Raw genomic sequence first — 10,870 nt, 5'->3', positions numbered from 1 at the left:
CCTCTTCCCGGACCCCTTCCCGGAGTACTCAGGTCCCGTGCGTCCTCCTGATGTCACCTCCCAAAAGAAACCAGACCAGTCCCTTTGTGCACGCTGGACTGAAGAGCAAAGCTCCCTCTGTCCAAGTTGTGGATAATCAGGTTGCAAACAATGCTTGTGCTGAGAAGCATGCACAGTTTGTGTATCTGCAGTTTTCAGACTGCAGGAAAAGTGTCCTCAGCTGCAGGAGAAGACGTGAAAGTATCTTCCCCCAGATTAGAAGGAGCAAGTGAAGTTTAACAGTGAAATACTTGCAGCACAGTTCTTTCAGATGAAGACGAACACTGCAGCAGGAGCTCAGAGTAAAAGGTTTCTGTTTCAGTCACAAAACTTTCCGATCAGAAAGTATTTCTTTTCCCGTCCTGGTGTAGTTTCCTCTCCTCTCCCCGAGAGATGAATGACTGAGAGCGGGATGCACTCTCTCCCTCTCTCTCTCTCACGCACAGACACACAGACACACACACATTCCAGTCACCCCTCCTCTCTCTCACTCCTCTCTCTGCCCCTCCCTCTCTCATCACTGAATGAATCAGTTCTCTCTGCTCTTTGAAGATGACTGAGCAGAAGCCTGTTTGTAATTAAAATAAATGTTTAGCCTTTTGGGTAAGACAATGACTTTGAGATGACACCGTCTTTTTTTTATCTATAGATATTTTATAGTTGTTTTATTTGATGCTTGAGCAGTTTCTTCCTGTAACACTGGTAAAATATCGAGGAGTCCAGTTTAAAAGCTTCTTTAATTTCAAAAAGCATAGTCATGTTAGGGATATAATTTCATCATGTTCAGAGAGGTGTTGATTCATCTTTAAATCTAGCCCTTGATTATATGGTAACACAAAGAGCACTTCACAGGTCTGTCGCATTATGGCTGCATGGCTTCAGAGTTTGAGCTGTTGGGTGTAGAAGTTTTATGTGAAAGAAATGAATAGAGGGCAGGAAAGAAAAGGTGAAGCAAACTCAATTAATCCTAAAAAAAAAACATCAGCAAACAGATGTAAATATGTACATGATGTTAATTATGTGTGTTAGTAGCAGCTCAGCTGGCAACCTCCTATTTTAACTGGTTTTAAGTCTGTTCTTTTTAAAGAGGATACATTTTTGCTAAATAATTATTCCCCTGTTCATTTTTTTCTGAAAGGTAAAAAAAGAAACCAACCAAAGAACAAGCTGAACTAATGTAAGCAGCAGCTCAGCATGCAGCCTCCTTGACATGCTTTGTACACACCATGTTTGGTCATTTGATATGTTTTCTGAAAGCTGAACCGGACCGAACAGAAATCATTTTTTTTCATGTGAATTTTTGGAAAAGGAGAAAAAAATCAAACCATAGAACTTGAATTGACATGAGCAGCAGGTCAGCATGCAGCCCCCTGGATTTACTGCGTTCACACCATGTATGGTCATGTGACATATCTAACTTGACCAATCATGGGGTAAATTAGTCCCACATTCAATTTCTTTTACAGTGGAAAAAAGAAAAAGTAAGAATCCAAACCAAGTAACTCACTGAACTTATGTAACGAGCAGCTCAGCATGTAGCCCTCTGGATATGATATTATGTGAAATATTTATCAAAAGATCTCTTATACCAAAAAGGGGTAAATTTGTGCCCCATTTAAATAAAAAAAAAGTCATCCAAACTTAAGAATGAGCTAAACTTATGAAAGTAGCAACTCAAAATGCTGCCTCCTTGACATGCATGCTTAGTTGCTGCATGTTTGTTCATGTGATATATTTTACAAGAGCTAAACCTAAACAAGCAGAGGTCAATGACACTTGTGATTTTTTTGTTCAAATATTAAAAAAATGAAAGAATCAAATCGTAGAGCAAATTGAACTTATATAAGCAGTTGCTCAGCATGCAGCCCTCTGGGTTTACTGTGTCCACACCACGTTTAGTCATGTGACATAATTTACAAATGCTGTCCTAGACCGAAACTGGTGTAAATATGTCCTCTTTTCAATTCTTTGCGAATGATAAAAAGGAAGAGGAATCTGAATCAAAGAGTAAGCTGAACTAATGCAAGCAGCAGCTCAGCCTGCAGCTTCCTTGGCATACTTTGTACAACAACATGTTCGTTCATTGGACATATTTGATAAAAGTTACACTGGACCAAACATGGGCTAAATTAGTCCCCCATTTAACTTATTGTGCATTGAAAGAGAAGGGAAAGATTCCAAACCAAAGAACAAGCTAAACTAATGAAAGCAGCAGCTCGGCATGCAGCCTCCTTTACATGCTGTGTGCATGCCATGTTTGATCATGTGACATCATTTATGAAAGCGGTACAGGACGGAGGTTGATTTGTTCTGGTTTAAGTTCTTGTAAAGGATAAAAAAGGGAAATAATCCAAAGCAACAAAACAAAAGAAACTGTTTTAAGCTGCAGCTCAGCAAGCAGCCCCCTGCATAAGCTGTGCCCTAGCCTGTTTTGTCTAGTTACAAAAAAAACAACAGCCAACATGCGAGGCAACTTTTATTCAGGTTATTTTATGAAAGCATTTTTGAGACTTGATGGTTTGTGGAGTAACCTACAATGTCTGCTCAGGTACAGATGCTATTTTAATTTTGTTGTTGGTCATGGCTGCGGAAAAAAAAAGGGTCAGGGAGTAGACATTTATGTTCTGTAAGGACAAGTGACATCACTGACAATATGCTGCATGACTGTAATATGACCCTCTTCCTTTGTCTGTGTGTGTGTGGATGCTCATGCTTGTGCATGCGTGTGCGTTTGTGTGTGCGTGTGCGTGTGTGTGTGTGTGTGTACGTGTGTGTGTGCGTGTGTGCTTTTGTCTCCTTCAGTCTGTGCCCTTACTCAGCAACTTGCAACCATCCGGACTACAGCAGGACACACCAGTGTAGGCAATTGTGCACTCACGCACATACACACACAAACACACACACTAACACACACATTAAAGTAACTGGACACTGGTCCCTAATGGGGGAGGAGGAGGGGGGGCTCTGTTTCCTGTTGAGGAAAATATCTGAGATGAAACAAACTGCTGATAGAGACACAAAGTGTGGGGTGGGGGACAAAGATGGAGAAAATGTGATTATCTAATTGAAATCTAACCGGAGGTAATGTTTTATTTTTCACACTTTTACAGTTTATTAGTGAAAATGTATCGGATAATTCCTTAAGCATTAAAATGAAACGCTTCCTTTAGCATTGTGGAAGAGCATTTGGGCCAGACATAGCTGACATGTATCTTTGAACGGCTGAAATTAAAATCTTATTTGAACTGAATGCTTGTGATGCAAAAATTAAACAAAAAAACCCATCCATTCTCGTTAGACTTCCCACTGACCAGTCCTCTTATCCTTCCACAAGTCGTGCTACTCCAAACAATAGCCACATTTTTCATCCAGCCAAAGAAATAACGGAACACAAGTTATTCAATTTTAGCCTATAGCTTAAAGCTCCTGTGAGGAGTTTCTATCTTCTATGAAACAGACTGAAATTAACAGAGGGACGTCTTTATTTCCTCCAAAAGCAAATAAGACTATTAGCAAAATTATTCACAGCTTCTTAGTTGTAATTTTTAAAGCCTACCGCAAGGGGGTAGGTGTCAGACAAGGCAAAAACCCTTTTACTACACGAGGAGTGATACATTCCACTGCTACAACCAAGCAGGATAAGACTTTGTCATGAAACACAACTTACACATGTACAGGAGCTCAGCAAAGACATGAGATGACTCACTTTGTCCACAGGGGGCGCCATGTATAATAATGTCAGGTCATTGGTTTGTAAATTAAACACTTTGATCCATTACTTTTCTCAACTGTTCGACTGGAAACAATGTTGAAAAGTGCAAAAGCAGGAATTTTATTGAGACAAGCTCTCCTGTGATTTTAGAGTTGGAAAAAATAACAACTATACACTCACTTACTAAATTTTGCGTTACATGTAAGACTTCAGAGCCAATAGAGTCAAACAAAGACTGAAAGAACATTGCACTCATGGGTGATCATGACTTTTTCTAGCACAAGAATCATGCTGACATTGCAAACCTCTTTACAATCCACCTCCTCCTGTCTGCTGTGTCTGATTTTACCATTGTCATATGTATTGTCACTGATGCTCACTCTGATCTGTACCCTGATAGGTCTCTGCTGATGCTCTCCCTGCCTTGGCTTTTCATGTATACACATGAAAGAGAGGGGAGGTGTGCTCTCCCTGCCTCAGGTGTAGGCATGGAAGGGCAGTAAGCTCCCAGAACAGAGCAATACCACCAAATATAACTTACTGCATGCAAATAATTCATTATTTAACAAGAGTGGTCCTGACTAAAGCATATCACGTCAAAACTCTTTATTTCTGTTACTAGATTCATGATGTTTAGCATGTTTCCAGTCTGTTTTGTTTGTTTCAGTTTGAAGGTGTCAGAACATCTTTTAACCTCCCGGGGTAAATCTGCTTATCAAGTGTTTCCCACAAACACAGACTCATTATTCTTCTTGAATCACAATTTCCTGAAATATTGCTTCTTTAACATGTTACCTGCATGCAAATCAGGCAAAAACAACTACATGGAGAGCACTGTCTGTGTGTGAGAGAGGAAGAGAGGGAGAGGAAGAGGGGGAGATAAAGATGGAGAGATGTTCTGGGTCAGGCAGGGATCAATGTCAAATGGCCTGGTTAACAGCATACAGCTGACAAAGTCATTCATTTCTGCCGGCACTCCACTCTGAACACACTCTTCCTGTGTGTACGTGTGTGTACGTGTGTGTACGTGTGTGTACGTGTGTGTACGTGTGTGTGTGTGTGTGTGTGTGTGTGTGTGTGTGTGTGTGTGTGTGTGTGTGTGTATGAGTGCGTATGTGTTGTGTCATTGTGCTGCAGTAACAAACGCTTGCTGGGTGGGGAGGAGGCGTCCCACCCATGGAGCACATGGGTGTCAACTTACACAACACATTACAGTTTGTCTCTCACGTGAGGAATACTGCACACACACACACACACACACACACACACACACACACACACACACAAACACTTGCCTTTCGCTGTATGCTTTTTTCAGGAGTACTTTGCTGAACTGTTGGACATGAAGTGATGGGAAAACGTCCCTCCTTTCTTTGCCCTAATGGTTTGTCATGAAACTCTCCAGATGATGGTGTTGATGGATCACTGTGACACATCTCAAAATAATATTTGCAATGATGCGAAGGTTAAAACATCTGCAAAACAGAAGAAACAAAGCAACTTAAATCATGTAAATGAGGATCCTTTGTACTTTAGGATCTAAAACATCCAAGACATTAGTTTCAGATTCATCTCTTTTTACAGATCTTGCATGAAAATGTAGGCGCCTGTGACGTATGCAAAGTATGATCCGCCATATGCTGACTTTTTACCATCAAAAACATCTATCAAGACAAATTAATTTGTGCACAACAACCACTCTCTTCTTCTTCTCCTTCCAACGGGTGCATTTCATACGGCCACTCACTAAACACCAAAACATGTATGTAACTAGTTTGTACGTTTCTGTGCTGCTGCAGAAACATGGCGGTGCAGGGTGGCGGCCTCCATGGAAGGGGACCTGCTACCATGTAGATATAAACACATAGCACAATGATAGCGACTTGGTAGTACATGCGTGTGTGTTTGTGTATGCGCAAAGACCTGTGCATGCTGCTGGGATCAATTATCCACCAGGGTTGTGTAAGATTTAGCAAAGAGGTCTAACCTTCACCTGCTCTGATTTAACAGTTAATGCTACAGAGCTACCACTGTGCATTGGTTTGCAAGCTCTAGCTAACGAAACCAGCATTAATCTGCAAGTGCATGCTTTTATTGTTGTTCATGCGTCTTCTTGGAACTCATCCGATAACGATAAAGCATTGCCTTTCTTTCCAAGATGATTGTGTATTTTTATTTCATTTATTTATTTAATTTGATTTGGACAATGCACATTAATCAAAATGTAGGCAGTCTGTGCTTTGTTGGTTGTCGTGATCACGGCCGACAGTGACCGGTTAGTAAAACTCAACATGTTCACGAATCAGCTCTTCATCCCTACAGTGTCCGGACGGACGCTACAACATATACATTTTCTGTAGGACTTACTGAATGTCATTAATTCTTCTGCTTGTCAGAGCCCCCGTGGTGAGAACTTTTTAGACTCTGATCCGGACTACAGTCCTGAGCAAAGCACTTCATCGGGTCAGAGGGGACAGGCCCGAGGTCGAGCGAGAGGGGCAGTAAATAGAGTCAGGGGAAGCAGAGGCAGGGGACGGGGACTCGGAGTACACGCCGGGGAAATGTACGCGCAGGAGGCGGGCAGAACGGCAGGACGGGATTTGAATGGTTTAAAATTTTGGCACCCAAAAACTGTTGATTGGTTGGTGTTTTCCCAGGTTTACTCCGGCTGTAGATAGCAGCTTTTTTTCACTCTTTTTTAAGAACACATTATGTATTGATTGCCATCAGGACATAAAGATCATTTTAACCAGTATAACAAAAAGTGTATCTAAATCTGATTACCAACCCCAGCTTTAAAGTGTTCTCCCAAATCAAGTCCTTCTCCATTGACTAATACACATTGTTGTCGTTGGCCCTTTGCTGGCTTGGTAGTAGAAAAAACATGCATATCGTTTTTTTGTATAGAGATGTAAACATGAGTTTTGAAGCCAGTGAGTTATTGGTACCATAGCTGCTCCATAATTTAACAGCAGCTTCATGCGTTGTTTTAGTATGTGCATATAAAACTGTGTCATCTGCATATAAGTGCATGTTAACATCCGGACAAACATTTGGTAAACATTTATGTGAAGGCTTAATAGGTTCGGTCCAAATATAGAGCCTTGTGGTACTCCAAATGAGCAGCTAAGGTGTGATGATTGTGCATTTCCAATTTCTACTGCCTGTATAAGCAGTAGAAATTGGAACTGTTTGGGAAGTATGATTTCCTCCACTGTAAGAAATATTAAAACTGGAAAGTTGTGAAAGAATCTCCTCATGATGTATTGTGCTGAAGCTTGTTTTAGGTCCAAACAGACTGCTCCTACATAATCACCCTGGTTTAATAGACTGATGTTCTCAATGAAGTAGCAGGTGGTTGAGTGATACTGGCAAAATCCAAACTGCATTGGGAGGAGCGGAGTCTGGCAGTTGTTACAATGTTCTGTTAATTGCTCAGCAACCCATTTCTCAGCTACCTTCGATACAACAGGTTGCAGCCAGCATGTAGCAATAACGGACTTCCTGTCAAGGCTTCCTTTCCCCTGCATTACCACAGTTTACAGCAACTTGAGAAGCAAGATGTAGATGATGTTGGGTAACAACATATAAGAAAGGACTGCAGCTGCAGTCACATGTCTGTTTAAAGACGTTCGTTTTAGCTAAATCTGACCATTGTATTACAGCTGATTTTGTTCCCCTTTCTTTTGCTCACAGTTCCTGCACCCAGCCAGTGTTCACTCAATTGTTTGTGGATGATTCAACCCATAATGCAAATGGAAATAAGAACAATTCCCATATCAAAACTTGGTCATGCTCCTTTAGGTGCTGAATTTTTGTGCTGTTTGTAAGTAGAGATTAGTCCTCGCTTCATGAGAGGTTCAGCTTTATCGTACATGCATTCAAACGTTTGGAGAGTATTTGAGCCCAAGCAGAAAAAATTTGTGACCACTACTTTAGATTCCATTCAAAAACACTCCCAGCAGGAATCTAGGAAGTCTGATGCTGACGGAGCCCATGCTCTGAGTCCCAGTGTGTTTCTGTGATGTCAGTAGAGATTTATTAACAGCTGCTGCTGCTGCAGTTTCACGGAAGGCCTAAGATGTCCCAGAAATAGTCTTAAGTGTTCAGAGAAAAAGCAAAATGAAGCGATGTATATGCAGACTGCTAACAAGAAAGAAAAGAATTCATCAACTCAGTGCTTTGAAAGGATTGACTCACTGCTTCCGTGAAGCACCGTGTCGTCAGCATCATCACCATTTAGAGTAAAGTGAATGAATGGAGCGGGCTGCAAGTGGAGGAGTGTGTCAGCCAGATATATCCCTGGGTAGTGATAGCAGATCTCCAGTCCAACAAGCAAAACTAGGAAAGGGAACTTAGTAAACTGTTGAGGAAGTTTCTTAGAGGTTGTCTTGTGGCTGCAGGATGCTTATGAGGGATAATAAGACACTCAACTTAGAGCAATATCAGTAGATGTGACTCTTTCTTAAGCATGGCTTATACTTCTCTGTTGACTCCACGCCTTGGAGTATCCTCATCACTCTGCAGTACTCAGCCTGAACACTAGTTGGATGTTAGTCATATCACCAGTTTCCGGTTTGGCTAGAATCTCTGCTTGATTGTGCACAGGAACCCCTGTTGACTAGATCAAAGCATATTAAGTTGGAATTGGAGCTGATTAGTGTTGAGCAGTTGATCATGCTGCAGTTATTGCAAAGAAGAAAAAAGAGGCACAACGCACATAACGGACCAATCACAGGGCTTGTGTTGTTTTGACACGTAGTTGCATGGTTTAGCAGGTGCCTGTCATTCTACGTGCGTTCTTAGGCCTCTCCAGAGGTACAGGGCTATGTGAACGAATGGTATAGGTTCAACGCAGGAGTAAAAATCAGGCTTTACTCTGCACTGGTTTATTTTCAAATTTTTTCAGTTACAGCTTTCACAGAGCTGTCCAAGAGCTTTCCCTGGAAAACACAGAAGCCTCAAAAGAAACCAGGAAACTGTAAGATGAAGTAAACCACACAGAGAGAAGAAAAGAAAAAGTTTTTTTTTTTTCAATATCTGTGTGGTTTACTTCATCTTACAGTCAGGATGACTATTTAACTGGTTTTCACATATTTTTAATGTGTCAAGGTTTGTAAATGCATCTCAATCTCATTTTCCATCCAACATTGGCCTTTGCAGAATTCAAAATTTACAGTGAATCTGGGACTCACCAGAAACAGATGAACGGGCCCTCCTTTGGGGTAACTGATGAACCAAATGTTGGTGTTAAATTCATTGATTCATTGATATCTTGTTGCTGGTTGGACTGTTAACAATGTGGCACCAAGGAAAGAAAGTTGGAGCTACATTAAGTTCATCCCTGAGCGCTGACTTCACCATGCCATCATTCCCTGAGGCATAAATCATCAAAAAGTAACCTACAGGTGCCAAGGTTGAAACTTCAGACCTCTGATGTTGCAGCAGATCTTTGCATTGGGTAAAAGAAGTTTAGCAAACCTCTGCTACTGTCCTTTTATTTTGTTTTGACACATGTGGCTTACATAGGACTTCATGTTTTGCTCTGGCTCCTCTCATATAACTCCCACTGAGGCCGCCGCCCACACCTTCTAATTGCTGATGTTATTTGGGTGCAGAGAAGAAGAAGAGCCACTGATCCATTAACTGACCAGGCCCAGCTTGATTGGCTCCGGACGATCCCCTGAAATAGCAGGATTGGCTGCCGGCCAAGCGCCCATTTCCTGTGTGTCTGAGAGGAGCTTCAGCCACCGGGGCTCAAATGCATTTCCTGACTGTGTATAAAACTTTTATTAATGACCAGGAGTGCATCAGCGGCTATGCCCGCTCGCCCACACTCACTCGCTCACCCACTCATTCACTCACTCATCAAGGAGAGAGAGAGAGAGAAAGAAGGGAGGAGTGAAGTGAAAATGAGTTGCAGTGAGACGATGTAAGACAAGCAAAGGATGAGAGAGGAAGAGGATGTGTGTTTCTTTGAGAGTGTGTGAGAGACACTGATGGATGGATCAGGAGATGGGGAGATAGAATTAAGTGAAACAAACCAGAGGCCAGACATTAAGAGAGAGAGAGAGAGAGAGAGAGAGAGAGAGAGAGAGGGGGGGGGGGGGGGGGGGGGGTTTCCTATAGGCTCCCAACCTACTGCATTTCTTACAGAGCCACTCCATTACACACCAGAACACTGCAAATCACATCGCATCTTTTCTCCTTTGAAATACAAGAATAGGAAAACATACATTTATAATTAAGAAATAAGATGACTGATTTTACTCCTTCATAAAAACAAATATTTGGAAACAGAGCCTCATTCGAGACTTAGGTTTCCAGCAAGTCTCAGTGTGGATGCAATGAGGTGACCAACACAGCACACCACACTCTAAAGTGGCATTCACAATAAATGGTAATAAAATCGTTATCGCGAGTGAATTCAATATAAAGTCAATGGTCGGCAGTGTGAATGAAGCAAATTTGTGATGCATCCAATGCTCCACTCTTTATTTGCGAGAATTGAAAAATCTGAACTCCAGCTTATCATTCGTGCAGCGATAGCCAATCAGCGTGCAGATCCTATGGGTGGCGTATGACGTAACAAACGGACCGGCGGAGGTTTATTCATCTAAATAAAGTGAGAAAACACAAAACATTCTGGCATTTGTTTACGCACAAATTAAGCAATTGTTAGTGTTTGGTGTGAACCGTAGACTGTATAAATAATGGTTATAATAACGTCACCCATCTGTTTCTGTAGCCCTGTTTTGAAGCCAATCGTCAGCGGGAGCCATATTGGAAATGCTGAACTCAACCTAACTTCTGTCAAGCTAATGGGTAAGGTGAGTTAAAGTGCCTCCTAGCTAACAGCTACAGCGTTCCCACCTGTCAATCAAGTCAGCTGTGCCTCTCATAATGGAAATCTCGTAATCTTAATATCTTCGAAATTGACATGTTAGGATATAATTCACCCCCCGTACAGTGTGTACCGAGAGAGAAATGAGCTATCCAGACTACACTCATTTTTTGTACCAGGCTGTAAACATGTTAATTTCTGCTGTAAAGATCGTCTTCTTTGAATTGGTGTGTATGTGGTTTCTGGTACTTCCGGAGCCAGCCTAAATTAGACAC

This window comes from Notolabrus celidotus, chromosome 5 (assembly GCF_009762535.1).
Source record: "Notolabrus celidotus isolate fNotCel1 chromosome 5, fNotCel1.pri, whole genome shotgun sequence".
Lineage (NCBI taxonomy): Eukaryota > Metazoa > Chordata > Actinopteri > Labriformes > Labridae > Notolabrus > Notolabrus celidotus.
The sequence above is the reverse complement of the archived record's forward strand: the minus strand, read 5'-3'. Positions refer to the sequence as shown.